Source organism: Lathyrus oleraceus, chromosome 4, assembly GCF_024323335.1.
Source record: "Lathyrus oleraceus cultivar Zhongwan6 chromosome 4, CAAS_Psat_ZW6_1.0, whole genome shotgun sequence".
Lineage (NCBI taxonomy): Eukaryota > Viridiplantae > Streptophyta > Magnoliopsida > Fabales > Fabaceae > Lathyrus > Lathyrus oleraceus.
Window position 1 is genome coordinate 361,100,060 of NC_066582.1, and position 5,776 is coordinate 361,105,835.

Below are 5,776 nucleotides of genomic sequence, written 5' to 3' on the forward strand. Positions count from 1 at the left end.
ATACGTCAAGGCAAGGCTAAACACTTGTTGGGGATCTCACTGGGGAGAATCAAGCTTCCCTTTCACGGACGGGTGAGGAAATAAATCTCTCTGGGGAGTATTAATTCTGAATGCTGTCAGGAGCAACTGTAGCAAATGTGCCGTACAGATGTTTGAACAACAATCCGCCTCTGCCGGGGATATGGTCTGATTAGATTTAACACATGAATGCATATGTTTGAATTTTTCTATGGCGTAATGCTCCATATTGAATGGAAATGCTACGCGATTTGAGGATGCAATGATTACTACATGCAAGATGCAGAAATGATGAAAAACTCCTGCTGGGGAGCAACTGAATTGCTCTGCCGAGCATACAAACTGATGAATTCTCCAACTCTGCGGGGAGACTCTGTCTGAGGAATATGCTCTACGGGGAGTAACACCGACTTCTCACTCATGCTGGAGAATAACACTGCTGCTGGAGAGAGAACAGATCCCACCTGGGACAACCTTCACCAAATCCAATCCACTCGGGGATTCTGCTAGGGAAACAACCAATGGCGACTTTACTGGGGAGAGCTGCCAATCCACAAGTAGGATAAACTCTGTTGGAGATAATTTTCGCCGAACCTGATCCACTCGGGGAACCTGCTGGGGAAAACCATCAACATAACCCTCTGCTAGGGAGATCCGCTAAGGGAAAACATCCACAACCTTAGCGGGAAACACATCCACCACCCTGCTGGGGATAGGCCTACACAACCCTGTTGGGGAAATAACCGACCAGACCATGCTGGGGATAGCAGTACTTCAAGCCAGACTGCTGGGGAATAAAACTACTCAATGACACCTCCGCTGGGGATACAACATCCTTCCAACTCGGGTGGGATTAAAAGTCTTCAGACTCAGTGGGGAACTTGGCAGGTTTCAGACTTGCTTGGGATAAACCACTTCCAGGCCTCCTAGGGAGTTAACAATCCTTAGGCCTACTGGGGACAGAATAGCCTTTGGACCTGCTACTGAGGGACACCATTCATAGACGTCTTTGCAGGGGAGAAATAGTTCTGATAGCTTTCAGACTTGCTTGGGGAAACATCCTCAATCAAGCTTGCTGGGGAATCCCTGATCTTGACTATGCTGGGGAGACAAGTCCTGAACTTGCTTCAACTGCTGGGGAACATCCCCACATCCTCTTACACTACTGGACAGTGCTGACAACATCCCTGAACGAACCGTGGCTTTTCTGCCTCAGCCAAGAATCAAAGGGTGATAACATGCAAACAAGACAATCATGCCCCAGGGGATTGTATGGACAAGATACACTCAAGTGTCCTCAACTTTCAAAATGATTTTCAATTGTTTTATCTTTCTGCACGTTATTGTCTAACCTTCATGTTTTTATATGCAATATTTATCAAAAATTCGGACGTTTTTTGCAAACAAACAGTAAAATAAAAACAAGAGAGCAATTTATTTGAATAACGACTTTTATTGATTGAAAATGGGCCTGAAAAGGCGAATACATCGGGAAGCAATTCCTAGAAAGAGGTAATTGCGCATAAAAGGAAAAATCTATCCTAATGGCAATGTGAACATGGCATCCACTATTTCCCAATTCTGTTATGACTCACAGATCCTCAATTTCTCCCAATTCCTTGCTTTCTGAGAAGAATGACTGGACCGATCATATCCTTCGGGATGGTAGACCATGAAGCGCGATAAAGTACAGATAACTCAGACTGTAGTCTTCGCTCTAATCCCTCTTTTGCCTGGATCGCCCTTTCGGGTTTTCAATCCACCAGGATACCCATTTTTTCCTAAGCCGCCCTTACGGGTTTTCGACTTACCGGGTGTACCAATTCTTTTCATTTTTATCCCTAACTTTTGCCCGAACCTTTTCTTTTTTCTTTTTTGGTTCACCGGGATGCCCTTTTTTGCCTGGACTCTTTTATTCTTTTTGTCCAGCGGGTCAGTTTACGCGAAGTATTTTTTGACTACATCTGAGTTAACAGGGGACGGAAAATCTTCACCATCCATAGTTGTAAGCATCAAGGCTCCACCGGAGAAAACCTTCTTCACAACGTATGGACCTTCGTAATTAGGAGTCCACTTGCCCCTGTTATCTGTACCGAGAGGAAGGATCCTCTTCAAAACTAGCTCACCGATCTGATAGCTTCGAGGACGCACTTTCTGATCAAAGGCTCTCTTCATCCTTCTCTGATACAACTGCCCATGGCACACAGCTGCTAACCGTCTCTCTTCGATAAGGCTCAACTCATTAAACCTTGTTCGAATCCACTCGGCTTCGTCAAGCTTGACATCCAGCAAGACTCTCAGAGAAGGAATCTCCACTTCAACTAGTAGGACTGCTTCCATACCATACACAAGGGAGTATGGGGTTGCCCCGGTCGATGTACGTACTGAGGTACGGTACCCATGCAAAGCGAAAGGCAGCATCTCATGCCAATCCTTGTACGTCACGACCATCTTCTGCACAATCTTCTTAATATTCTTGTTTGCCGCCTCTACAACACCATTCATCTTTGGTCTGTAAGGAGAAGAATTGTGATGTTCAATCTTGAAATCTTTACAAAGCTCTTTCATCATCTTGTTATTGAGATTCGACCCATTATCAGTGATGATTCTCTCAGGAACCCCATAGCGACAGATGATTTCCTTCTTGATAAACCGGGCAACCACTTGTTTGGTAACGTTAGCATAGGAAGCTGCTTCCACCCATTTGGTGAAGTAATCAATCGCAACCAAGATGAAGCGATGTCCATTAAGCAGTAGGCTCAATCTTCCTAATCATATCAATGCCCCACATCACGAACGGCCAAGGAGAATTCATGACATTCAGAGGGCTTGGTGGTACATGCACCTTATCAGCATAGATCTGACATTTATGGCATTTCCGAGCGTACTTGAAACAATCGGATTCCATAGTCATCCAGTAATAACCGGCTCTCAACAATTTCTTGGACATTGCATGACCACCAGCATGGGTACCAAAAGATCCTTCATGCACTTCTTGCATCAACATGTCTGCCTCGTGTCTATCCACGCATCTGAGCAGAACCATGTCAAAGTTTCTCTTGTACAGCACATCATCCTGATTCAAATAAAAGCTTCCAGCTAGCCTTCTCAGGGTTTTCTTGTCATTCTTTGACACTCCTTCAGGATACTCCTGGCTCTTGAGGAAGTTCTTGATATCATGGTACCACGGCTTCTCATCCACAACAGACTCGGCTGCAAACACATACGCAGGCCTCTCGAGTCGATTCACCGCAACATGTGGCACATGATTCCACCAATGAACTTTGATCATAGAAGACAAAGTAGCCAAGGCATCGGCCATCTGATTTTCATCCCGGGGGACATGATACAACTTCACCTTCTTGAAGAACGTCAGTATTCTTCTGGTGTAATCTCTGTAAGGAATCAAATGTGGCTGATTGGTATTCCAATCTCCATTGACCTGATTAATCACTAGAGCGGAATCTCCATAAATGTCCAGAGTTTTGATCCTTAAATCAATGGCTTCTTCTATACCCATGATGCAAGCCTCATACTCAGCTTCATTGTTGGTCACGTCAAAAGTCAATCTGGCAGAAAAAGGTATATGAGCCCCTTTAGGATTGATAAGCACTGCCCTAACACCATTGCCATTCACATTCACAGCCCCATCAAACATCAATGTCCACTTGTCATCAGGATCCGGTCCTTCCTCGACAAGAGGCTCTTCGCAATCTTTCATCTTAAGATACATGATGTCTTTATCGGGGAATTCAAACATCATCGGCTGATAATCATCAATCGGTTGCTCGGCGAGGTAGTCTGACAGAATACTACCTTTGATGGCCTTCTGCGATGTGTACTGGATATCATACTCAGTTAAAATCATCTGCCAACGGGCAACACGTCCGGTGAGAGCCGGCTTCTCAAAGATGTATTTCACTGGATCCATCTTAGAAATCAATAAGGTAGTATGGTTCAACATATACTGCCTCAGTCGGCGAGCAGCCCAGGCCAAAGCACAGCAAGTTTTCTCAAGCTGTGAATATTTGATTTCACAGTCGGTAAACTTTTTGCTAAGGTAGTATATGGCATGCTCTTTTCGACCAGACTCATCATGCTGTCCCAATACACACCCCATCGAGTTCTCAGTCACTGACAGGTACATTATCAGAGGCCTCCCAGGAACTGGAGGTATAAGGATTGGAGGTTTCTGTAAATACTCTTTTATCTTGTCAAAAGCTTTCTGACAGTCATCATTCCACCTGATTGCTTGATTCTTCCTTAGCAATTTGAATATTGGTTCACACGTGGCCGTTAGGTGAGATACAAACCTTGCAATGTAGTTCAATCTCCCTAAGAACCCACGAACCTGCTTTTCTGTTTTCGGTTCAGGCATCTCTTGTATAGCTTTGACTTTTGCTGGATCAACCTCAATCCCTTTCTCACTGACAATGAAGCCCAACAGCTTCCCGGATCTCACCCTAAATGTACACTTATTCGGGTTCAGTCTCAGTTTGAACTTTCTTAGTCTGTCAAACAACTTCTGCAAATTTACCAGGTGCTCCTCTTTTGTCTGCGACTTCGCAATCATATCATCCACGTACACTTCAATTTCTTTGTGCATCATGTCATGAAAGAGAGTCGTCATAACCCTCTGATAGGTAGCACCGACATTCTTCAGCCCAAATGGCATCACCTTATAGCAGAACGTGCCCCAAGGTGTATTGAATGTCGTCTTTTCCATGTCTTCTGGCGCCATCTTAATCTGATTGTAACCAGAGAAACCGTCCATGAAAGAGAAAACCTAGGATTGAGCCGTATTATCAACCAATACATCAATGTGAGGTAATGGGAAATCATCCTTCGGACTCGCTCTGTTCAAATCCCGGTAATCGACACACATTCTGACTTTGCCATCCTTCTTCGGCACGGGAATGATGTTGGCCACCCACGGGGGACTTAGGATCCACCATAAATAAGTCAAGGGATCCAAACATATGGCACAACCTAAGGATGATCTATCACTAACTCAAAGTGTCAAAAATATGATCAGATGATCAGATATCAAGATATTGAATTAGAGAATATTGAATCAACTTAAGAGACTATCTATGGATGACTTGAAATGTAGAAACATCAATCAAACAAGTAAACAACTCAAGTCAAACAAAAGTGAATTAAATGGCAAATTAAAATAATTTTAAATGGAAAATAAAGAGAAAATTCAAACCAAGAACCAAAACATAAAAGAAATGTTTGAGAAAATTATGAGAAGTCAAGAAAAATATGAATGATTGGATCTAAAAAGTATTTTAAAATGATTGAAAATGAAAATAAAAATAAATATGACACAAAAGTATTAATAAATGCAAAAATGATTTTAAAAATTATGCCAAAAATATTTGTGTTGCAAAATATTTTTGTGGATTTTCTGTAAAAACATTTAATGATAAATGAATTAAAAATCATTAAAAATTAAATCAGAAATTAAAAGGAAAAACAAAAAAAAAATGTTTAATAGGGTGCACCAACGGCTAGCACGCGTGTCAGACAATGATTATAGGGATTCAAACTTTACCACCAAAGCGTACGTATCTAAACTTTATCTTCAACCTTCGGCTCGGTTTTGCAAATCCCTGAACTCGTGTTTTAGTAACACCCAAGTATGTAGTTAGCTTCACAACACATCATTGTTCATGTCTCTTAGAGCCATTGATTGACTATGAACAAAGAGAATTTACTCAAGAAATCTAAGAACCCTAGTTCTTTAAAGTAA